General features: G+C 44.5%; 1 protein-coding gene across 3 annotated transcripts in view; it reads left to right on the top strand.

Annotated features, from left to right (window-relative positions):
- Window positions 1–7,473: 7,473 nt before the first annotated feature.
- The window catches only part of LOC121877401 (fibroblast growth factor receptor 4-like), an 80,257-nt gene continuing 62,013 nt past the window's right edge, over window positions 7,474–25,717 (top strand). For all 3 annotated transcript variants that reach the window (XM_042383148.1, XM_042383147.1, XM_042383149.1), the window contains exon 1: window positions 7,474–7,943. The gene's annotated coding sequence lies outside the window, so the exon portion shown is untranslated. The remainder of the gene's footprint in view (window positions 7,944–25,717) is intronic.

Below are 25,717 nucleotides of genomic sequence, written 5' to 3'. Positions count from 1 at the left end.
TCACCCTCCTTCCCCCTTCCTCACTTTCCCCCCTTCCTTATTTACCCTTCATTATCCCCCTTCCTCACCCTCCATCACCCTTCCTTCTTTGCTTCCCTTCTCACTCACCCCGTTCTTACTTGCCTCCTCCCCCCCACACCTCCTCCCCATTCTTCAACCCCACTCACCCCATCCCCTCCCATCACACCTCCCATCACCCTCCCATCACCCCTCCCATCACCCTCCCATCACCTCCACCACTCACCCTCTCACCTCCTCACACCCCTTCTCACCCCATCACCTTTCCTCCCTCCCCTCACTCACCCCATCCCCCCACCCTTCCATCACCCCTTCCCCATCACCCCCATCACTCCTACCACCCCCAGTTACCTGTATAATATTACCTGTTAAATCTCTCACAATCTGGACGTAAGGCTCGTATTCTCAAACACAGGGACGATAAGCGTTATTTTTTCCCTTACCCGAGTCCAAGACCTAACCTAACCTAACCAATTATAGTTCAGTCTGTTTGTTTGTTTGTTTGCATTACCTGAGGATTATAGGCCCCCGTAAGCTTATTTTACCTGATTATTATATATTCTAACTAACCTAACCCAACCTAACATAATCTAGCATAAACTAACCTAATCTAATGCTGATTGGGGCATATATTATTATTATATAATTAAAAAAAATTTATTATTATTATTATTATTATTATTATTTATATTATTATTTTGTTGTCGTTGTTGTTTTGTTTATGTTTTTGCGTTTAATTCTTTTTTATTTGTCTTTTACATTTCATTTCTTCTTGCTGTAGCTAAAGAATACAAACAAACAAGAACATTTGTATTATTTTTTTATCATATTTTTAGATCGGTTTTTTTTTATTTCTTTATCATGTTTAGTAGTCCTTTGTAATTCTTTGTATTTTTCTTTAATCTTATGTAATTGTTGTAATCTTTTGTATTCTGCATTCCTGTGTATTCCACTACATTCCCGTGTATTCGTCTGTATCTCTATGTATTCCTGTGTATTTCTCTGTATCTCTGTATTCCTCTGTATTCCTCTGTATTCCTCTGTATTTCTGTATTCCTGTGTATTCCTGTATTCCCTCTGTCTTTCTGTATTCCTGTGTATTCCACTGTATTCCTCTGTATTCCACTGTATTCCTCTGTATTCCACTGTATTCCTCTGTATTCCTGTGTATTCTTGTATAACGGGAGGCATCTTAGTTAACCATTTAGAGGCTGGCCGGTGGTCCCTGATGGAGCGATACACTCAGTAAATATTGGTCTGGTCTGGCCTGGTCTGGCCTGGCCTGGCCTGGTCCACCTGCCTGGCCCATCTGATGGCTCAACGAGGAGGCGATGACGATTTAGCTCAGGTGGTCGGGGAGTCGGCGGTCGGGATGGTCATGGTCGGGTCAAAAGGTGATAGAGGTCGTAGTGGTGGTGGTGGTGATAGAAGGGGAGGGGAGGGTTGTGTTGAGTGACTGACACACACACACACACACACGCACGCACACGCACACACAGAAGAGCAATTGCTTTTAAGAATAGCATGGGCACTTTCATGGTGTGGCGGCTGGGTGGCGTGGCGGCTGTGGTGGGACAGCTGGGTGGCGTGGCGGCTGGGTGGTGACAGGGCGGGCGGCGGGCAAGAGGGAGGCGCGACTGTGTCAGCTCATCATCAGGTAACACGACAAGGAATTTGATTGGCGGCGACTAGGTAAAGAGTCGCTCACTTGACCTTATCCGCCACCCCCCGCCCCGCCCTGCCCGCCATACCCTCCTTGTACTCAACCTCAGCCGCCACTCCCCGCCACCCACCTGTACACTTATGCCACTTCGTTATTGTTTTCTTTATATTCTTCCTCCTTCATTTATCATCTCCTCATCATCATCCTCATAATAATAATAATAATAATAATAATAATAATAATAATAATAATAATAATAATTCATGAGCGTTTAGTGTATATTCCTACCAAAACTAAATAAATGAATATATAAATAAATCAAAGTAATCGACAATAAGGTGTATAAACGTCACAAAAAACAAAAGAGTATCGATAACACCTTTTGGAAGAGGATTAAAAAACAAAGTCAGTCAATGGCGGTATTTAAAGGAACCAAAACAAACAAAAGACGATCGATAATGGGAATTGAACCCCAAACCAAACTATATACAGTACACTTCTCGGTATAAAAAAGGCATTGGATCCCCTTTACTCAAAACAAATATAATAATACGATCGATGGGATTGTCTGATAATAACTCTTCAAAAGAAAATCCGGATGTTTTGTGGTGAGAGAGAGAGAGAAAAAAAACATTGATGAGGTGAGGGAGAGAGAGATAGACAGAGAGACCCGCGCTGCCGTCCACACAATTTATTATCACCACGTCAACACACTGAAAATAACACCGACGCCAACAACAACAAAAACATATATATATATATTTTTTTTCTTATGTAAATTTTTCGCACATTCGCCATTATTTTGACGCATACTCCGCACTGAAGGCTATAGTATATATATATATATTCATTGCTCACGTAGGAGGGTGGATAAGCGATTGTCACTTTGCTCGTTACTTATTCTGGCATTTATACTTTTTTGCTTTGTTTTTTCTTTGAGGCGGGAGGATTGTGTCGTCTATAATTATAATGCTTTGTGGTTGTCTTAGTAGCTAGTTGGTGGTGATGGTGTTTGGGGTTTTGTTGTAGATATAATGCTAGCTATAACACGTCTATAACACCAGTTTTAAGACAGCTATAACACCAGCTATAACACCAGCTATAACACACCTATAACAGCAGGTATAAGATATGTCCTTTAATACCAGCTATAGCACACCTAGGGCCTCCTCCTCCTCCTCCTCTATACCTCCTCCCAGGGCCTCCTCCTCCTCCTCCTCTATACCTCCTCCCCAGGGCCTCCTCTTCCCTATACCTCCTCCCAGGGGGCCTCCCTTCTCCTATACCTCCTCCCAGGGCCTCCTCCTCCTATACCTCCTCCAGGGCCTCCTCCTCCTCCTCCTATCCTCCTCCCCAGGGCCTCCTCCTCCTCCTCCTCTATACCTCCTCCCAGGGCCTCCTCTTCCTATACCTCCCTCCCAGGGCCTCCTCCTCCTCCTTCCTCCTACCTCCTCCCCTCCTCCTCCCTATACCTCCTCCCAGGGCCTCCTCCTCCTCCTTCTCCTATACCTCCTCCCAGGGCCTCCTCTTCCTATACCTCCTCCCAGGCCCTCCTCCTCCCAGGGCCTCCTCCTCTTATACCTCCTCCCAGGGCCTCCTCTATACCTCCTCCCAGGGCCTCCTCCTCCTCCTCCCCCTCCTCCTACCCCTCCCAGGGCCTCCTCCTCCTTCTCCTATACCTCCTCCCAGGGCCTCCTCCTCCTCCTTCCTCCTATACCTCCTCCCAGGGCCTCCTCCCCCTCCTCCCAGGGCCTCCTCCTATACCTCCTCCCACTCCTCCTCCTCCTCCTCCCCTCCTCCCATCCTCCTCCCAGGGCCTCCTCCCTATACCTCCTCCCAGGGCCTCCTCCTCCTTCTCCCTATACCTCCTCCCAGGGCCTCCTCTTCCTATACCTCCTCCCACCTATACCTCCTCACAGGGCCTCCTCCTCCTTACCTCCCCCCAGGGCCTCCTCCTCCTCTCCTATACCTCCTCCCAGGCCTCCTCCTCCCTATACCTCCTCCCAGGGCCTCCTCCTCCTTCTCCTATACCTCCCTCAGGGCCTCCTCCTCCATACCTCCTCCCAGGGCCTCCTCCTTCTTCCTATACCTCCTGCCTCCTCCCAGGGCCTCCTCCTCCTCCTCCTCCTCCTATACCTCCTCCCAGGGCCTCCTCCTCCTCCTCCTCCTCTCAGCACTCTTGACAGATGCATACAAATCGACTCGCCGCCATTATCCTGAAGCACAAGAGCCGCCGCAGTGTGACGATGATCCCGATGTTGACTCTGGCGGTGACAGTCATGGTGCCCGTCCTCACCCCACACACACAGCCGGATGTACAGACACACACACACACACACAGCCGGACGTACGCACACACAGCCGGATGTACACACATTTACATATACACACACTGTCACAATACTCATATGCAGTCACACGAATATAGAAACACAGTCACATACATACAGAATATACAGTCACACAAACAGTCAGTCATACACACAGTTGTTTGCAGTTACACACACACACACACATGCATGCAGCTAATCATACATCCAGTCACACACACAAACATGCACGCAGTCACACACACACACCGTCACGTCTGTTGTATTTGTCAACGTCCAAGCTGAGACAAGAGGAAGGTCTACCGGTGGCTGCTTTGGTCACAGACAAGCATGATCTATCAGCTGGCGCCAAGATCATTACTTAACGAGGCGTGATATTTTGTTCCTCCTGATACATAGTGACCAGACCTACCCTGCAGTGTACATGGGGGGGTTGAAGTTCGCTTGGTGGGTTGGTGGGTTATAAAGTTCTCTTGGTGGGTTGGTGTGGGTTATAAGGTCTCTCAGTTCTCTTAGTGGGTTGATGGGTTAGTTATGAAGTTCTCTTAGTGGGTTGGTGGGTTAGTTCTATGTTCTCTCGTGGGCTAGTGGGTTATAAGGTCTCTCAGTTCTCTTAGTGGGTGGGGTTAGTTATAAAGTTCTCTTCGTGGGCTGGTGGGTTATAAGGTCTCTCTCAGTTCTCTTGGTGGGTTGGTGGGTTAGTTATAAAGTTCTCTTCGTGGGCTGGTGGGTTAGTTCTGATGTTCTCTCAGTGGGCTAGTGGGTTACAAGTTCTCTCAGTTCTCTTAGTGGGCTGGTGGGTCAGTGAATGAATCACTGTACAAAAAAAATTAGGGAAAGTTGTGTTTATCTGAATTTTTAACTTTTTAATATATGTTTTCGAGTACGATGATTCCAAGTATGACTCTAGTTTGTTTTACAGCATCAATAGTTTTATCAGAAATTAGCAATTAATTTTTTATATCATCTCTGAAATTTAACCAGAAATCAGAAGGTGAAATATTGATATACGGTACATCACATATGGTAATGAAATAAATGAAACGAGAACACAATTTTATGTTATATTGAAAGCATAAACAACACATTCCTTTTCTACACTTTGTTACTAATGAAATTGAACAATAAACTATGCTAAAAATGAACACTTGAACGGCATTTTCTTTTGTGTTCCTTAGGGTCATCTCGAATCAAACTCCACACGTAGTCACCCATCATAGCTTCATCCCATCTCCCCTGATATCTCTTCTCCATAGTTTGTATGTCCTGATGAAACCGTTCACCATGCTCTTCACTCACGTGTCCCAAGTTTGGTCTGAAGAAGTCCAAGTGTGATTGCAATTTGTGTAACTTCAGTGACATTCTGCAGCCAAATTCTCTATAACATACAATTCAATTTTCCATCAGCTCTTTGTAGTTCTCAGACTTGTGGTTGCCCAGAAACCCATGTACTATAAGCCGAAATGCTTGCCAGGCATTTTTTTCAACAGTTGACATTTTGTCTTCTACATCTTTAGATGCCAACATCTGCCTAATTTGTGGTCCAATGAAGATGCCGCCTTTGACTTTGGCCTCAGACAATTTTGGGAACATTAAGCGGACGTGTTTAAAGGCGTTACTTTCTGGGTTTAATGCTTTGATGAACTGCTTCACAAGCCCTAGCGTTATGTGAAGTGACGGCAGCAATATCTTCTCTCTTTGAATAAGACCATTGTGACATACATTGTGTGCACCAGGAGTTAATTCGCTTCCGACATGCCAATCTCTTCTGTCATAGTGTTTGTCATCTGCTCTACTATCCCATAGACAGAGAATACAGGAATACTTGGTATAGCCACCTTGTAGTCCAAGCAGGAAACCTATCATCTTGAAGTCTCCACACACTTCCCAATTGTCTCTTGTATAGTTGAGCATGTCCAACAACATCTATACATTTTCAGTCTTCCTTCATGTGAACTGAGTGACCTACCGGAATTGATGGAAGTGTAGTCCCATTGTGAAGCAACACAGCGTTAAGACTTTTTGTTGAGCTGTCAATAAACAGACGCCAATCAGAAGGGTTGTACTCGATGCCTATTTGGCCAAAGAGGCCATTGACATCAGAGCGGTAACACAGCAAATTGAGTTCCAAAACTTTGAAGAAAGGTGTAAAGTTAGATGCCTTTTCCTGTGTGGACTAATCTTTCAACTAGGATCTAGTAAATTCCACTCCTTGAGACGAGATGTGAAAACCTCAGCATTTTCCTCGGTAAGACCTACATCCCTGGCTAAGTCATGTTGATTAGGAAAATGTGGGGAGTTGTTTGAGTCTGCTACATTAAAGGCAACATCCTCGGCCTCTTCAGAAGATGAGAAGTCAGCATTTGAAATCGCTGTGCCTTTTAACAGAAATCCCCCAAAATTGCGTTAAAATTGAGAAAAAGAGTGATATTTTTAAATTTTCAATAAAATATTGATAGCTTGGCAAAACCAATGGCAGATTCATAATCAGCATGTCTAAATTAGTAAAGAAACATTTCAAAATTAACATAAACAAAAAATTGTTGCACAGTGAATTAATTTAGTGCATGGAGTGTTTGTGTGAGGGAAACGTGTCTATTAATTATGTCTTTATGAACCTAAATATCAGTGTAATAACAACTTTAAATACCTGAAGTTAATCATGTAAAACACCTGAGTATACACACACACACACACACACACACACACACACACACACACACACACACACTCAGATATGAACCCAATAAGTCACGGGAGTCTCATTAAATTATTGTATTCACTAGTTTTTATATTCTAATAGGAACCATAAGACTCGCTAACCGTGACTTACTTGGAACGGAACCACATTTTTCCCGGGAGACTCAAGAGAAGAAAAAAAAACTACAAGAAATTTATGTTGGATATGTTTATTAATCTTCTTGTAAAATCGTATGGTAAAGTGATAAACATTTTGTGGATGGCGTGTGTAATCTTGACGAATTTATAACGTGTTTTATCGTCAATTTGGTGGCTGTTAATCGATAATGGATTACTATTTCACTTTTTCCTTCCTTCCTCCTTGGCTCCCCCCCCTCCCCCTCCCCCCCCCTTCAGTTGGTGTGTACAAGTGGTGGTAGTGGAAGTGGTGGTGGTGGGGGGTTAGGCGTGAACTCTTATTCCAGAACACGTGGGGGTTTTGAGTCTATTTCCTATAAAGTACCGGTAATTAATGTAATATTTTATGATTTCAGTCTATTCGTGGGTATATGACCATGAGTTTAGCATTAGGTTGATATCAGCGTGATGTTAAGTATGGGAGAAATAAGAGGATTTGTTTGAATAATGGTGTTAAATCCCTGCTCACAACTTTCAGGCGGCAGTTAAGACGGGCTGTGATTGGTGAAACTGGCGGGGTAGGGTGGGTACGTCCCTCCCCCAACTTAGCCAACCACGCGCCGACCTCGCTCAGTTGTGCCCAAACCCTCGACTAGAGAGTATGTGAGTGCCAGTTAGTTAGTGGTGTTTTTCCCTGTGGCACGCTGATAGTGTTAATAAACCCCCTTCCTCCCCTCTACCAAGTGTCCTTAACTAAAGAACACGTAAATTGAGTGTGATACTGTTCTTCTTCTTTGGGGGTAAATATATATATATTAACGTATGAATAATGTGCAGTTGTGGAAAAGAATTCTAAGAAAAACACGATCCCGAGATTTGTGTTTACGTGTTTTAGGTAAGTCGCCGCCAGACAAGTGCCTTTCGGATTTCACTGTGGTGGTGTTGCCTTTTCACTGTTAGAGCGAGCTGCTGGTAAACGACTTCTCTCACTCTAGTCTCTGCCGAACTGTTTGTGTGTGTGTGTGCAACGGGAAAACAAATAATCGGCCAATCCGTGGAGTGTTTAAATGGTGACTTACAGCGAATACCAACCAGACGTGTCAACTAAACTCAAGGTAAAGTGTTGACCTATAACTACTGGATGTATGTGTGTGTGTGTGTGTCTGTCTTATATAATAATTACACTGATATGTAAACGAGAAATACTTAAATTACAGCCAGAAAAACAAGTTACTGGAGGATATTTCTAGTTTCTTAGTAAAATATAATAGTTTCCTACCTTGTGAATATATCTCACTAGTTGATTATATAACATTACCACTTATTACTGTAACGTATTGACTACAGTACTGTATCCTAGGCTATAAGTTTGTAATATTTACTAAGTACTCTTATTAACTTTAAACTTGCCATTACTCACTGGTTTGTTGGGTCCCTTCCTTAACGACCCACAATACGTAACGAGTATGACCTTACAAGACTAGTAAAGATTGGTAGTTTAGCTAATTAACCGTGTGTAGGTGATAGTTCTGTGTGTGTGTGGAAGCAATTACCACCGATTCATGTCTTTGTATTTACTAGTGATGAAACAGTTGTGTTTATTTTCTGTTAACTTGGAAGGATATATGAGCTTGTATGTCTTAGTATCCGGGTCTGATCATATAACACTGTTTAAACCTTTATTGGTATTTCTATTCGTTGTATATCTTATCTTTTCTTCTTATCGCTATTAACGGTAAGGAAAATAAGGGTTTATAATTCTTCCCGACTCCTAAATTAAACAGATAAAAGGAGAGTTAGGGATTAAACAAAAATAAACCACGTATTTTGTTAACAAGTATCTGGGCTTATTGTTACTCAAACCACACCATGCAACACGCACTGGAGCTGTGAACTATAAGCTTCCTGCAGTGGTTGTCAGGTACCCGTCAGTACTAACTCAAATGGTCTGTTTTAGTACCATTTTTGTTATTTGTGGTTTAGGTTGACTATAGTTACTGGTAAAAATAAACCAAGCTAACTTTATCCCTCTCCAAGCTAACTTTAACCCTCCCCAAGCTAACTTTAACTCTCCCCAAGCTAACTTTAACTCTCCCCAAGCTAACTTTAACCCTCCCCAAGCTAACTTTAACCCTCCCCAAGCTAACTTTAACCCTCCCCAAGCTAACTTTAACCCTCCCCAAGCTAACTTTAACCCTCCCCAAACTAACTTTACCCACTGCAAGCTAACTTTACCCACCCCAAGCTAACTTTACCTCTCCGTAAGCTAAAATTAATAAGCTTAACTGGGTTGTGTGTGTGTGTCGTCATTAATGGAGGCTTTAGACACCAACGCCACTACTACTACCACCTTGCCAGCAGCGGGTCTTTAAAATGATCGTAAGATTAGTTAAGGTCTGCTGGTTTTTTGTTGTTTGGTGATCATAGACGTACAGTTATTGTGATGTATAGGGAGTTGGATCAGGTATGGGGGAGGTAGATAATTTTTTTCCTTGACTAAAACACCGATTCAGTTTTTTCCCGGTGTTTTTTGTGTATATAAAAACCATATCAGTTAGATCAGTGTGTGTGTGTGTGACAGTGAAAGCTAGTAATCTAACCTCATCTTGACGTCGGTCTCCCGTTAGACTCTGTAACCACGCCAAAAACCTTCCACTCTCCCTGCGCCCCCTCCCCCTCTGACCCCCCTTAAACTCGGCTGTCACGGAAATAGTTATCTTATAGGCTCACGATGTAAACATAAGACTCTTACTTATATACATTTAGATGGGTGATGTTGGTATTTCCGTCAAACTTAACCTCTGTCCTGAGTCTTATTTAACGGCGTGTTGTCTTCCTTCCTGTCTATATTACTTGACGGATTACCTTATTAATTATTATACCCTATCGGTTTAAAAATACGAAAAGTTGGCAAAGTACACAACGGCCTAGTTCACTGTGGCGCCAAAGGAGAGAGAGAGAGAGAGAGAGAGAGAGAGAGAGAGAGATATTACTCCGTTATTTTCAAGTTCTTCCTTCCTCCTCCTTCCTCGTCGTAGTCAACTGCCTCCTCCCTCCCCCAACATGAAACCCTAACTTGAATTCCTTTTTAATCATTTATATCCTTAATTATTTTCACTGTGATCCTACAATACATAGGAACTAACTTAAGACCAGTGTTGACATTAGTGTATAGTAACCGTTGAAAATATCACCGTGTGTGTGTGTGTATTGAAGTGATGTTACTCTCCTTAGACCCGGGTTAGAGAGTAGAGAATTCCTTGGGGGTCACGTTACTAATTTTTACCCAGAATGAAGATGTGTGAATGTGTCTTAACGAGCTCCGAGAAACTTAAACTACACGTTATCACCCCCCCGAGTAGTTGAGTAGTTAGTGTGATAATAATGGTTTCCGTGATTATTGTAGTTATTTTTTTTTCCACACGTGGTTATGGAGGGAAATTTGAGTGAAGACTGAGTGAGGATTGAGATTCATTTCTCTGTCATGTCTGAGTGTTAACGAGTCGTAGGATTTTCTGAGAGGAGAGAGAAAGAGAGAGGCAAACTGCGCCTTGGTGAACAATTTAATGGCGTGAGATTGAAACAGAAGGCAGTATTACCCGCCAAGTTATATATATATATATACAGTAGGCCGGAAATATGTTCCTCCCTGTTCCCTCCCTGCTTGCTCCCTGCCTATTTCCTCCCTCCAACTCAGTGTCTCAGGGAGGGAGGGAGGGAGGAAGGAAGGGAGGGAGGCAAAGACTTTTTTTTCTAGGACACTATACCAACACAACAATAAATAAATAAATACCTCGTCTTCCTCATTTCAAAATTAACAAAATCACCAAAATTATACGTCTATAATGTAGATTTAGTAGTGATAATCAACTAGAATTACTGTAGATTATAGGTGAATTTACGGAGCATCAGGTGTCATGTTAATTTATCGACTAATCAGTATATGGATGATAGAGTCCGATCGAGTGAAGTAATCTTGTTGACGTGTGTGGAGTCGCGTTCAGTACACCTTATCTGATGTGGGTGTTGGCGTATTGGCGTTACTGAGGTGGTGTATTGGTGTTACTGTAGTGGCGTATTGGCGTTACTGTAGCGGCGTAGTGAAGTAGCTCGTAACAAATATATCAGAGGCTACAGTATTTTTTGTTTTATTGCAGTGTACTGTATGGTAAATATGGATTATCTGTAGAGTTGCCCCTAGTTTATTTCACCTGAAGATTAATCACCTAGTTTATTTCACCTAAAGATTGACCACCCTAACGCTATCCTAATCAAACTTAACCTAACCTCGCCAAATTTTAAAGCCAGGTTACATTAGAGTCAGTTCATTTGTATCGACCATACTGCTGTAAGTCAAGTTAGTTTGGGTTATTTTTAATCGTTCACATACAGGAGGATGCGCTGACGGCGAGGTAAGGGGGTGAGAGCTTCGTTTACATACACTGAAGGTGCAGGTGTTGTACTGTGGGGGTCACCTGAAGAGTCGTCGCCCCCTCCCCCTCCCAGTTAATTACGGCTAGTATAAGTAACCAGCCTTAACCTAACCTTACCTTACCTAACCCAACCCAACCCTCACCCCACCCAACCTAACCTAACCCAACCTAACCTAACGTAAATACAAAAAAATAAATATATATAAATCAATACGTTTGGTTAATTCATTTAGTCAGTCATTTAAATAAGTTTAGACCATTAATTAGTTAGACCATCCACCCCGCCCCCCCTTGAGAATGATAGACTCCCCAGGTGATGATGATGATACGAGAGAAAAAAGATAAGAATAATTGGTCGTGTGAGGTGATGTGGGGAGGGTGGGGGGGGGGATGAGCTTACACTGTAATATTTCCTTGTTGCCAGCCTGTTCAGAAGACCAAGAGACGGGTTGTGGGGGTGAGGGGGGTTAAGATAATTTCCCTTCAGATATCAAAAGCCATAAATGATTCAGTGTAAGTATTATTATATATTACTTTTACTATTATGTTATGTGATATTTATACACTTCCTACTATAATTATGTTACGTGATATATACTTCATAATTTTAGGACAATATGTATCTTTTTTTTCCCCCGGGAGGAAATATATGTAAAGGAAAAAAAAATATTTTGGAAGGTTTATTGAGACGTAATGACTGATATTTACCTCTATCAAAGGTAATATATTCATAATGGGGGCGTGGGTGGGGGTGGGGGGGTATTTAACGCCCTCTTACAACATCAGAGAGAGCCGATCGTATTAACCGTAGTAGTTAGATTAGGTATTTTACTAACCTAACCTAATTTACTGTAACCCAACCTAACCTACTGTAAACTAACCTAACCTACTGTAACCTAACCTATCATAACATAACCTAACCTACTCTAACGTAACCTAACCTATCATAACCTAACCTACTCTAACGTAACCTAACCTATCATAACATAACCTAACCTACTGTAACCTAACCTATCATAACATAACCTAACCTACTCTAACGTAACCTAACCTATCATAACCTAACCTACCCTTACCAGATGAGAATGAACTGTTTTTGGGGTATTTATTTGTAATGTTTTTGTTGTGTTTGGTTCAGTTTATCACAAGGGGTGGTTAGTCTAGTGAAGGGAGCCAATGGTATTTTCATTCGTCTCTGTTGCCTTGACGAGATATATTTATTTTTTAGTAGTGTTATCTGTTGTTTTGTTGTGGTATACTGTAAGTTTGTAAGTCTGAATTGAGTCAATTTAGTAGTTAGACGGATCAATATTTAAATAGAAGTTTGATTATTATTATTATTATTATTATTATTGCTATTATTACTATTATTATTGCTATTATTACTATTATATTACTATTATTGTTTTCATTATTATTATTAAAATTACTGTTATTATTATTAGTATTAAAATTAGTTATTATTATTATTATTATTATTATTATTATTACTATTATTATTATTGCTATTATTACTATTATATTACTATTATTGTTTGTATTATTATTACAATTTCACGACACTTACGAGGCTCATTAGCTACATGGTAATTACTGTTAAATTTATTGTAAGTACAGTTTAAGCGAAGTTAAAAGTAAAAGTAAATTTAACCAGAGTGGAACATGACCGTGTGGTGGTTGGCGGTAGATGGTGGTAGTGATGGTGATTGGTGGGAGAGCCTGAAGCCCCCTTGTGTGTGGACCAATAGCCAGCTCGCCAAAGGTGTCGTATCTCAATCCTCTTCATTTTACAAACACATCTTACTCTTTATTGTCGGCGGTGACCGTGTGAGACAGCCTCGTTACCTAATGGTGACTGATGGGGCTATACTACGGATTACGCTCCCGGTAGTACAGCCCGGGTTAGATACTTTATTTACCTGTGTAATAATTAGCTTTACCAGGTGAGGTGATTAATTAACTTGGTTCGTATTCTCCCTCACCTTGTTAACACCTGTCACCTGATGGTTTTGTTTTGGTTTTAACTTTTTTAATAGAATCTCAGAATGATGAAATAAATCCAGTTAATTTAAAACGTTGCTGAAGCCTTGGTGCTCTTGGCGTAATGTCCTTCCAACACACCTGGACACACCTGTTAACACACCTGTTAACACACCTGTACTGTTATTATTTATGGATTTATTTAACCGTTTAATTTATCCCCTTGAGAAAAAAAGAGAAAAAAGATTAAACCTAGATGATATAATTCTCATAACTAGTCACTATGAAGTAATTGGCTGTAATCACTTAATATACAACGATGTCATTATAAACCGCTAATTAAATGCCCTCCTGTTAAGACATCCACGGGAGGGGGGGGGGGTATATATTGTACGTTTTAACTCAAGATATTTAACCAAGTGAGATTTAAGTTGAGTAAAGAACGCTTAGAATGCCTGGTTGGAGGTAGGTGTGGGTGTACATTGCCTCTTCTGGTGCCACACTTCAAGAGATTCTTTTTAGAGACATTTACACCTTCCCTGACCCATTATTCAGCCCCCAGCAGCCCCCTAAGTATTAGTCTACTACACTAGCCCAGCCTCGTAATGACCACAGGAGTCTTACATGAATTACCCCTGTCCACTCCGCACCACACATTAGTCTCTCTCTCTCTCTCTCTCTCTCTCTCTCTCTCTCTCTCTCGTGTTTACCTCCTGAAGCACTTTCTTTACTACACAACATACCCGGCCATTAATCTTCTGCCATTTGCTCTTGAACATAAAACAAGTATAAAGTTTTTCCTCGATATTTAGGTATAAATCCAGTTATTTATTTTGGGTATAATGGAGATTTTATTGTAGATATTCTGTTTGTTAGTTCTTGAAGTTCAAAATAGTTCATAATGTAGGATTAGGATTATGTAATGTGTGGTAGGCTGTAGTGAAGTAGAAAGGTGTGAACTATACTGGTTAGGATTCAGTAGTGAAAGGGGGGAGGAGGCGGAAATGGAAATTAGATGAGTGGAATGGTTGATAGTGTACACCTGTCAGGGCGAGCTGTGTTGTTTGGCCCTATAGCTACCTCTTCACAACACCTGCCCTAGCTACCCTCACAACACCTGCCCTAGCTACCCTTCACAACACCTGCTATAGCTACCCCTTCACAACACCTGCTCTAGCTACCTTCACAACACCTGCCCTAGCACCCCTTCACAACACCTGCCCTAGCTACCTCACAACACAACACCTGCCCAGCTACCCTCACAACACCTGCCCTAGCTTTCACACAACACCTGCCCTAGCTACCTCACAACACCTGCCATAGCTACCCTCACAACACCTGCTGCCGAAACACCTGCAGCCTCACAACACCTGACATAGCACCCTCACAACACCCAAGCTCCCTAGCTACTCCTCAACACTTGCCCTAGCTGCCCTCACAACACCTGCCCTAGGCTACCCCTCACAACACCTGCCCTAGACTAAAGAAAGATGGAAGAAGATGGAAATTGAAATAGAATGAGAGTGAAAGTTAAAGGTGAAAGAGAGACAGAGAGAGTCCACACACACACACACACACACACACACACACACACCTGGTGGAGGGAATTCTTATGACTCTTAGGCCCGTGTTTATGTAAGCAATAAATAATGGGGAAAAATTATCTCCGGTCCCTTTACTGTAAACAATGTTGGGTCTAATGGCAGTTGTTAGATCGACTCTTACTCTCTTGTTTATAGGTAATGCATTGTGGGATAATAAATGTTTGAAGGTTAACACGCCCGGGGACAGTGGGTGGGGTTTTTTTTTTGGAGTAAAGTCCTTAGTTGAGTGAATTGTAGTTTATGGGATTTTTTATAACGTGTGTGTATCAGCTAAAAAGAATCAGGGGGTGTTTGTGTAGATGGTTGGTGTGTGTGTGTGTGTGTGTGTGTGTGTGTATATAAAGAAGACGACTTTTTTTCAGTATGTCTACGGCCTAAATGAAAACAGGTGTGATTGGGGGGGATAGTTATTTAGACCTACAAAAAACCAGACACACACACACACACACACACACACACATACACACACACACACATATTGAACCAGGGGAAGTGTTCTATTTACATTCAGTCGTTACAACGTTAAGGTATATTTCTGACGTGCTTGGTGACACAATACTGAGAGAGAGAGAGAGAGAGAGAGAGAGAGAGAGAGAGGAGAGAGGAGGAGGGAGAGAGAGAGAGAGAGGAGAGAGGTGAGGGGAGAGAGAGAGGAGGGAGGGAGAGAAAGAGGTGAGGGGAGAGAGAGAGAGAGGTTCATTTTAAATAGTAATTGTTCTTCTTTTTGTTCATTTTAGAAAGTATTTGTTCTTTTTGGTTCATCTTAGATTAGCTAGATAGACAGATGGTTTATTTTCTTATTTTCTTTACTAAACCATCAGCCTTACGACCCTTTCAAATTAATTAATATTATATCATATCATTATCTTGCTCATCGATATATAAAGCGGCTGACGTTATTGATATCGGGATGTTATAGCGAGACTTTTCCGATATCGATAACGAACGAAATTTTGTCCCCTTTGTTTTTAATTCAAAGTCGTTACTGTTCTCATATCATAGGTTTGGTTAGGTTAGGTTTGGTTAGGTTAGGTTAGGTTTGATTAGGGTAGGTTTGGTTAGGTTAGGTTTGGTTAGGTTAGGTTCTGTAGTGGTTAGTATTGAATTGTCTTAGAAAAATGAGTTTGTGTATCACTTAAGGAGGAATTATTTAGTACTGTAGTTACGTGAAATATAACAGGTAAGAGTTAATTAAAATACAGGTGAGCATAGTTCATTAGTATTACAGGTAAGGGGGCGTTTTAATTGTGGAATATGATGAGGGCATTAGAGGAGCATGGGTGTTTTGAGGAGCATTGGGTGTTCTTTGATGGGGGATGTAAAATTAAAAGGGAGCATTGAGGAGCATGGGTGTATGATGGAGCATGAAGGAGCATTGCATTGTGTGATGGTGCATACAGGTAGGAGCATGGGTGTATTGATGGAGCATGAAGGAGGATGGGTTGAAGGAGTGGCTGCATGGGTTAGGAGGAGCAGGTGGGTCAGAGGATGACTGCATGTAATTGTGGGTTGAGCGGTGTGGGCGTGTGAAACCTTCCTTGACCCACATGATGGTGGTAGTGGTAGTAGTTGTGGTGGTGGTTGTTGTTGTGGTGATGGTTGTTGTTGATGTGGTGATGGTTGTTGTTGATGTGGTGGTGGTTGTTGTTGTTGTGGTGATGGTGGTTGTTGTGGTGGTGGTGGTTGATGTTGTGGTGGTGGTGGTTGATGTTGTGATGGTGGTAGTAGTAGTGGTTACCTTACCAGCATTATCATCTTCAGCACACCCCACTAGTCCCAGGTCTCAATAATCCCATCCCAGACGCACATCCCAATTAGTCGCCCATTATCATCATCATCATCTGACACATCCTGACACACTCTACAGCACATCCCGTCACGATACACTACTCACGAATCACCACCTCCTCATCCCCGACATATCCCTTCGCGTCCACACCCTGTCTTAGTGAAAAATTACACTCGTTACCATCATCCTCAGCCCATCCCTGACCACATCCCACCCCTCACCACCACCACCTCAGACCACTCAGCCACCGCCCTCCTATAACTCAAATGTGATGTGCCGCTCGTTCCTAGGCGCGCTGGGGTGAGTTCCTAAGCGCTGGGGTGAGCTGAAAATAAACCCTGGGCGTCAAAATGATAACTCGTCCATTAAGCAACACTCTGAGATGCAAATGACTATGTATCCTCTTGACGTACTGTTCCCGCGACCGATAATTTCCGACAGCGAAAACCTTTTGATTATTCTTCCTCTCACCCCCCTCCCACCCCTTACCCCCTCCCCCTTACCTCCCACCCCTTACCTTACTCCTCATTCCTCTTCTCTTCTTTTCCCCTCCTCTTTCCTTCGTATCTCCTCCCATTTTTTCCCTTCGCCTCCCCTTCCCTTCTTCTTTTCTTCCCTTCCTTCTTCTCTTCGCCTCTCCTTCCTTTTCTTCCCCTCGCTTCCCCATGCTCCCCCCCACATCCTTCCCTTCCCCCTCCCATTTCCCTTTCTACCCTTCCCTTCCTCTCCCTACTCCTCCCCTTTCTCCTCTCTTCCCTTTCTTCTCCCTTCGCCTGGTTCCTAGCTGGTGAGTTTGTTGATCTTCTGCCCCTTACTCCTCCTCTCTTCTTCCCTCCCTATTTCCTTTCCCTCCTCCTACCTTCCTTCCTTCCCTTTCTCTCCCTCCTTCCCTCCCTCCTATCATGCTTCATATCTGTATGTTTACTCCCTATGCCTGCCTCATATTCTCCCTCCCTCATCACTCCTTGCATCCACCTCCCCTCCACCCTTCGTCTTATGCCCCCACTTATGCTCCCCAACCCCTCGCTCTATGCTCCTTCACGTATCTTACCTCCCCCTTATGCTCCCCAACCCCTCGCTCTATGCTCCTTCACGTATCTTACCTCCCCCTTATGCTCCCCCCTCATAATACTCTTCCTCCCCCATATAACTTGTGGGAGTGGCCTCGTAAATACCTCTCCTCACAATCCTGTCTCATTGAGTTGAAGGCCCTAGTACTGTTCTCTGTTGGCACTGTTCCTTATATCATGGTGGCACTGTACTCTATGGTGGCACTGTTCTCTGTGGTGTCACTGTTCCTTATATCATGGTGGCACTGTTCCTTGTATCATCGTGGCACTGTTCTCCATGGTAGCACTGTTCTCTATGTTGGCACTGTTTCTTATACTGTAATGGCACTTTTCCTTATACCCTGGTGGCACTGTTCCTTATATCATGATGACACTATTCCTTATACCCTGGTGGCACTGTTCCTTTTATCATGGTGGCACTGTTCCTTATATCATGGTGGCATTATTCTTTGTATACTGGTGACACTTGTTGGCACTGTTTATAGGGCAGACGGTAGTCAGATGACCTCTTAATACTCAAGCAATTTTTAAAGGGACACTTGACATAGCCCTTCCTTCCTTCCTTCCTTCCGTCACAACTAGGTCAGCTTTCCCTACAAATGTCTGAATTAAATGACAGGTAGAGTAGATTGACAGGTAGATGAATAGGTGGACAGGTAGATGAGTAGGTTGACAGGAGTTTTGGTTGACGGATTGACAGGCTTCGTTGTCTGTCTTAGCATTATCGAAAAATCATACCCGGCACTGTAGGAAGGGTGCCACGCCTCCTTGCCTAGCACTGAGGGAAGGGTGCCACGCCTCCCTGTCTGGCACTGAGAGAAGGGTGCCACGCCTCCCTGTCTAGCACTGAGGAAAGGGTGCCACGCCTCTCTGTCTGGCACTGAGGGAAGGGTGCCACGCCTCCCTGTCTGGCACTGAGGGAAGGGTGCCACGCCACCCTGTCTGGCACTGAGGGAAGGGTGCCACGCCACCCTGTCTGGCACACACACACGGTCCCATTTATGAGTGAAGAAGACTTGCCGGATGGAATAGAGTGATAGAGCCGGATGGAATAGAGTGATAAGAGCCGGATGGAATAGAGTGATAAGAGCCGGATGGAATGGTCACCTCTGGGATTAATTTTAGCCTTGACCATATAATTATTTAATAGTATAATTGTGAGGGGTGAGGTGTGTGTGTGTGGTGATTGGTGGGTTTGTGGAGAGAGCAGGATAGCAAGGAACGGGCATGGGAAGGGTAGGAATAACAGGATAACAGGCATGAGGGTGGCAGGATAGCAAGGAACCGGGCGTGGGAAGGGTAGGATAGCAGGGACTGGGCACAACTCAGCCGACCATGCATGAGTGAGTCGATAACAGGTAATTAAGACTTGGTTAGGTGCGAGCCGTCTTCCTCCTCCTCCTCCTCATCCTCCTCCTTCTCCTCCTTCTTCTTCTCCTCGTCTCACCTCACCATCCCCCTCCTTCACCACCTCCTCCTTCACCACCTCCTCCTTCACCACCTCCTCCTTCTCCTCCTCCTCCTTCTCCTCCTTCTTCTTCTCCTCATCTCACCTCACCATCCCCCTCCTTCACCACCTCCTCCTTCTCACCTCGCCCTTCTCCTCCCTCACCACCACCTCTTCCTCTTCCTTCACCACCTCCTCCTCCTCCTTACCTCGCCGGCAAACCTCAACCTTCGCCAGTCTCCCTCCTTCACCACACACTCGCCTCCCTCGCCCTTCTCTTACACCTGGGTATATCGCGTGTAACCAACCTGGGATGATAACGATATGCTCACGAGTCTCTCTCTCTCTCTCTCTCTCTCTCATTATGTCTTTAGTCGTGTATGCTCGTATGTGTGTAAATGTTTTTGTTGTGTGTGTGTGTGTGTGTGTTGGCACCAGGTGTGTTTACACTATCCCAGCGTCCAACTAATTCTGTTTTTTTCACACACACTACAGTTTCTTCCCGTGTGTGTGTGTGTGTGTGTGCTATGTCGTCAGTGGTGTTTGTTGTCGGGTGTCTGAGGTTACATGTCCTCATTTCCTCTCCACCTCCTCATGCCCCCCCTTCACCCCATCTCCCTGCCTCTTCCCCGCCCCTCCAAGTTGGACTGATTAATGAGAGTGTGATTAATGAGAGTGTAGTCCGTGTTGGAGGTAGTTTGTTGGAGATTCCTTGTTGGAGGTCGTTTGTCGGAGATCACACTGGGGGTTACATTGTTGGAGATGGCGATGAGGTTGGAGGCCGCGTGTTGGAGGCCAAGGTTTATGACTTAGGTTATATTAGGCCTATACCGTACACCGTAATCTGAGATCCAGTTACTGTATAGGCCTACACCGTCTCTGTTACTTTATAGACCTTTGTTATCATTACCATCATCACCATCGTTATCATAGTCGTCATCATCATCATTATTATCGTCATCATTATCGTCATCACCGTCATCATCATCGTCACCATCATTATCGTCATCACCGTCATCATCATCGTCACCATCATTATCGTCATCACCATCGTCACTATTATCGTCATCATCGTCACTATTATCATTATCATCATTATTATCGTCATCATCATCGTCACTATTATCATTATCATCATCGTCACTATTATCATTATCACCATCATTATCGTCATCACCATCGTTATCATCGTCACCAACATTATCGTCATCACCATCGTCACTATTATCGTCACTATATTCATTATCGTCAGTTATCTACATTTGTGGCCTTTTTTTTTAGTTCTTGATTACCCGCGTCTTATGTATCAGCATTGTGTGGCACTGTGACTGATGTGGCACTATGGTTGGTGTGGCACTATGGCTGGTGTGGCACTATGGTTGGTGTGGCACTCATGGTTGGTGTGGCACTATGGTTGGTGTGTGGCACTGTGGCTCTGTGGTTGGTGTGGCAGTGTGGCACCATAGCTGGTGGCTCTGTGGTTGGTGTGGCTCTGTGGTTGGTGTGTGGCACTGTAGTTGGTGTGGCCCCGTCACCCTCACATGTCAGTGTACAGCCCGTGTGTAGGTGTGTTGGTCCAGGCCAGGCACTCATCCCTCCTCCTCCTCCCTCCCCCTCCCTCATCCCTCCCTCCCTCATCCCTCCCTCCCTCCTCCCTCCTTATCCTTCCTTCCTTCCTCCTCTTGCTCCTCCTCCTAGTCCCTGGTTGCAGCTGTTGTCCTCAAGCCACGCCACAGAAACCACACCTCACTGAATGACAAGCTCTCTCTCTCTCTCTCTCTCTCTCTCTCTCTCTCTCTCTCTCTCTCTCTCTCACACACACACACACAGCTCTAGGTCGTTTATAATCCACCATCTTTTAATTTATCATCTTGTGTGTGTGTGTGTGTGTGTGTGTGTGTGTGTGTGTGTGTGTGTGTGAGAGAGTGTGTGTGTGTGTGTGTGTATGTATCCCTAGTTAAGGAGGTCCGTTATAGAGACCTCCTCACGTCTCCAGTTAGGAGGAGTTAATGGAAACAGTTTTTGAGAGGTGTACCATCATTCTGCTCTAGTTAGGAAGGGAGTTAAGGGGAAATAAGTTAATGGAAGCAGTTTTTAAGAAGGCCCATCTTTGTACCGTAGTTAAGGTGCATTTATTTCACCTCTGCCGTAGTTAGGGAGGAGATAAAACTCGAGAGCCTTAGAGAAGCAGGAGCGTGGTGTCTGTGGTTAACACGAGGACGCCACATTCTTCACTCCACGGTACCACCAGGGATTTAGACCAGCAGATTCTTGTGTGTGTGTTTTACCGATGTGTCGTGTGTGTGTGTGGACCCACCTGTTGGACACGGACCACATAAAACTCCAGCTGTTGTGGCCAAGGAGAGAGAGAGAGAGAGAGAGAGAGAGAGAGAGAGAGAGAGCGATGAGCTAGTGTTTTGAAAAGTGTAACGAGGTTAGTAATTAACCGTCTATCAGCTTGTGTGTGTGTGTGTGTGTGTGTGTGTGTGTGTGTGTGTGTGTGTGTGTACTTGAGTTGAGGTGGGTCTTAAGACGCCCACATCAAAAATAACACCCCACCTGGCGCCCTCTCCTCTACGAGTACTATGGCCAGCCATCTCTCGGCAGTAAATTTATTCTTATTGCTACAAATACTTGAGCCTAAAGAAATATATCGTAAAGTTTGTGTGTGTGTGTGTGTGTGTGTGTGTGTGTGTGTGTTTGTTTTGACAGAGGTTTTCGCCGACTGTCTCTCCCTCCCTCCTCTCCCCCAGGTGTGTCCAGGTTAGTCGGTTGGTCGTTGTTTTGTTATCACTACGAGAAGTATGTCGCATTTCTCTCTCTCTCTTCTCTATCTCTTCTCGATCCTCCCGTGTTTGTCCAGTTTATTTTCGAAGGACCAACCACCACTGCTAGTTGTTGTTGTTGTTGTTTTTTTTTTTTTTTTTTTAGTTTTTTTTTTTGGTGATCATTTTAATCCTTAGTTGTGTATGGGGAATATTTGATAGATATGTGACGCGTTGCATTTTTTTTTTCCTGTATGTACAAGGAAGGAAGGAAGGAAGTGTTGGGTGGGTAGAGGAAGGTTTGGAGAATTTTGGGCGCAGGAGGGAAGAAGGGATTGGGTAGAGGGGAGGGAGAGGGAAGGTAAGGAAGGGAAGGGAAGGAAGGACGTGGGGTAAAGGAGGAATAGCCTAGTGGTGGGAGGGGAGAGAGAGGTGGGGAGGAGAGGGGAGGGAAGGGTGGGAGGGAGGGAGGGGTAGGGGGAGGAGGAGAGGGGTAAGGGAGGGAGGAGGGGTAGGTGGGGAGGGGAGGTAGGTAGGGGAGAGAGGAGAGGAGGTAGGTGGGGGAGGAGGGGGTAGGTAGGGAGAGGGAGAGGGAGGCAGGGGTAGGGAGGGAGGAGGAGGTAGGTGGGGGGAGGGAGGGGGTATTATATTAAGGTGTGTCTCAAGTTAAGATGTAGTGCAACACGTGTCCAACCTAAGGAGGGCCGACCAGGGTGTGCGTGTCCTGCGTGGCACTCAAGGGGCTCTCAAGGACCGGTGGCACTCGTGAGAGGCATGTGGCACCCATCAAACACCCCTTCTCCCCTCCTTATCCTTCCCCATTGCCCATCACCCCTCCCTCACTCCTCCCCTCTCTCTCTCCTCCTTCACCCCTCCCATCTCTCTCCCCTCCCTCCCTCACCCCTCTCTCTCTCCCCTCCCTCACCCCTCCCTCTCCTCTACTGATGGGTGGGTGAGTGGGTGGAGGGGTAATCGAATTGGAGGGAGGAATAGGTGGGAGGGAGGGGTGGTGGTGGAGAGAGGGAGGGAGGGGTGGTGGTGGAGAGAGGGAGGGAGGGAGGGGTGGTGGTGGAGAGAGGGAGAGAGGGGTGGTGGTGGAGAGAGGGAGGGTGGTGGTGGGAGAGAGGGAGGGAGGGGTGGTGGTGAGAGAGGGAGGGAGGAGGGGTGGTGGTGGAGAGAGGGAGAGAGGGGTGGTGGTGGAGAGAGGAAGGAGGTGAGGCAGATGAAAAAAAAAAGAAAAAAGTTGTTAATGCTTCGACATCCGAGTGTTATCGTCCCCAGGTGTGTTCGTTAGTCCGGAAGTTAATGACTCTAAATATGTTCGTTAATCCGGAACTTAACGAACCCGTCCCCGGAAAAGTTCGCTAATCCGGACAACTCCACTTTAATGAGGTACTAATTCATGCTAAATAACCCTCATTAATAGTTCCGGAAGAGTAGTAATTAGATAGTTAGTTCATTATACCTAGTTAGTGGTGCTGAAAGAAACAGGTGGTTGGTACCGGAAGTGGGTAGTTAGACCATTATGCCTAGTTAATGGTGGCGGAAGGGTTAATGGGTGGAACAATTAGCACCTAGTTATGGTAATGGGAGAGTTGGCACCTTTGAGGATCCCAGGAACAATTGTCATAGTTCTGGACGGGGTGAGGGGGAGGAGGGTGGGTGGAGGGAGGGGGTGGTGGAGGGGAAGAATGATGAGGGATAGAGATGGAGGAGGTAGGAGGGGAGAGAAGGAGGAAGGAAGAGATCAAGAGAGGAAGGAAGGTCACTGGAGGAAGAGTAGGAGGAAGAAGAAGGAGGAGGAGGAGGAGGAGGAGGAGGAGTCACTGTGGAGAGAGAGAGAGAGAGAGAGAGAGAGAGAGAGAGAGAGAGAGAGAGAGAGAGAGAGAGAGAGGATTCACTATATAATAATAACATCAAATAATTCTTTCTTCAGACTAATACTAATTACAAAAGCCCAATCTACCGCTTAATGGCTTCGTGTCTCGACTCTTCACGATTTAGAAAGCCACACACACCCGCGCCAACCACCACCTTAATGACGTGTTTATCCCTAATGGTGCATCATGGTACTTTAATGGTGCATCATGGTACTTTTTGGTGCAGCATGGTACTTTAATGGTGCAGCATGGTACTTTAATGGTGCAGCATGGTACTTTAATGGTGCAGCATGGTACTTTAATGGTGCATCATGGTACTTTAATGGTGCAGCATGGTACTTTAATGGTGGCATGGTACTTTAATGGTGCATCAGGTATTTTAATGGTGCATCATGGTACTTTAATGGTGCAGCATAATTTAATGGTGCATCATGGTACTTTAATGGTGCATCATGGTACTCTTAATGGTGCATCATGGTACTTTAATGGTGCATCATGGTAATTCTTTAATGGTGCAGCATGGTACTTAATGGTGCAGCATGGTACTTAATGGTGCATCATGGTACTTTAATGGTGCATCATGGTACTTTTAATGGTGCAGCATGGTACTTAATGGTGCATCATGGTACTTTAATGTGCATCATGGTACTCTAATGGTGCAGCATGGTACTTAATGGTGCAGCATGGTAATTTTAATGGTGCATCATGGTACTTTAATGGTGCATCATGGTACTTTAATGGTGCAGCATGGTACTTTAATGGTGCATCATGGTACTTTAATGGTGCAGCATGGTACTTTAATGGTGCAGCATGGTACCAATGGTGCAGCAGGTACTTTAATGGTATCATGTTGGCCAATGGTGCAACATGATAAGTTAATGGTGCTTTTATCTTGAAGAGGGATTTTGAGAGTTTTGGGCGTATAGGATTTGTTTATGGAATGGTAGTGGTAGTGGTGGTAGTTGTGGTGGTAATGGTAATAGTGGTAGTTGTGGTATTGGTAATAGTGGTAGTTGTGGTATTGGTAATAGTGGTAATGGTGGTAGTTGTTGTAGGAATGGTGGGAGAGAGTAATGAACAAAAAAAAAAACACAGGTAAATTAGAGAATATTAACGAAGACAGGTGAAGCTCGTTAAGATTCGTTAAACGCATACTGCTCGTTAGGTGTCCTTAAGGGTCGTTCAACATTGGTCGTTGTTGAGGCGGCAGCATGACAACGCTTAACTAATTACTTGTGATGGTTGAAACTCTGCGCCTGTGTGTGTGTGTGTGTGTGTGTGTGTGTGTGTGTGTGTGTGTGTGTGTGTGGAGGAGGGTGAAGTACAGGTAAATGAAGAGAAGGGAGTAAGGTAAAGAGAGGTGAGGGGAGGAGGGAAGGAAGGAAAAGGGGAGGGAAGGGAGAGGAGAGGAACCAAGAGGTGTGAATGAAGGACAACAGAGGGTAACAGGAGGTGGTATGAGTGAGGGAAACATTACGTCACGATGGAGGAGGTGAGGTAAGGGGGAGGAGGAGGAGGCGGCAGAGAAGACAGACACCTCCCTCCCCAACACCCCTCCTGAAGAAGGTAAACAAAGACCCTACAGAGCTTCCCTACGAGTCCTATCACCTGAAGGTCATTAGGTAAAGGTGGGGGTCCAGCCAGGTTGCCGTCAGGAGCTTATCATAGCCTTCGATACTCTTTAATGCTGGGAGCTTCGTGGGGATTTGTCGCTGTGTTAGTACCCTCCCCCACCTCCCAGTTCCTACCTGCCGCCTGGGTCCTTTACCTGTGTCTGATTATTTTCTTTCTACCTGAGCGACACCTGTATCGTAATTGAAAGAAATTTACGTGTTTGTGATGTTTTGTGTATTTGGTTTACCTGCGGTGTACATCTTGAAACAAATTTTTTTATTTTTCAGATTTCTCTACCAGATGTGTA

The sequence above is a fragment of the Homarus americanus genome, unplaced genomic scaffold, assembly GCF_018991925.1.
Source record: "Homarus americanus isolate GMGI-L3 unplaced genomic scaffold, GMGI_Hamer_2.0 scaffold367, whole genome shotgun sequence".
NCBI classification, from domain to species: domain Eukaryota; kingdom Metazoa; phylum Arthropoda; class Malacostraca; order Decapoda; family Nephropidae; genus Homarus; species Homarus americanus.
The sequence above is the reverse complement of the archived record's forward strand: the minus strand, read 5'-3'. Positions and strand labels throughout refer to the sequence as shown.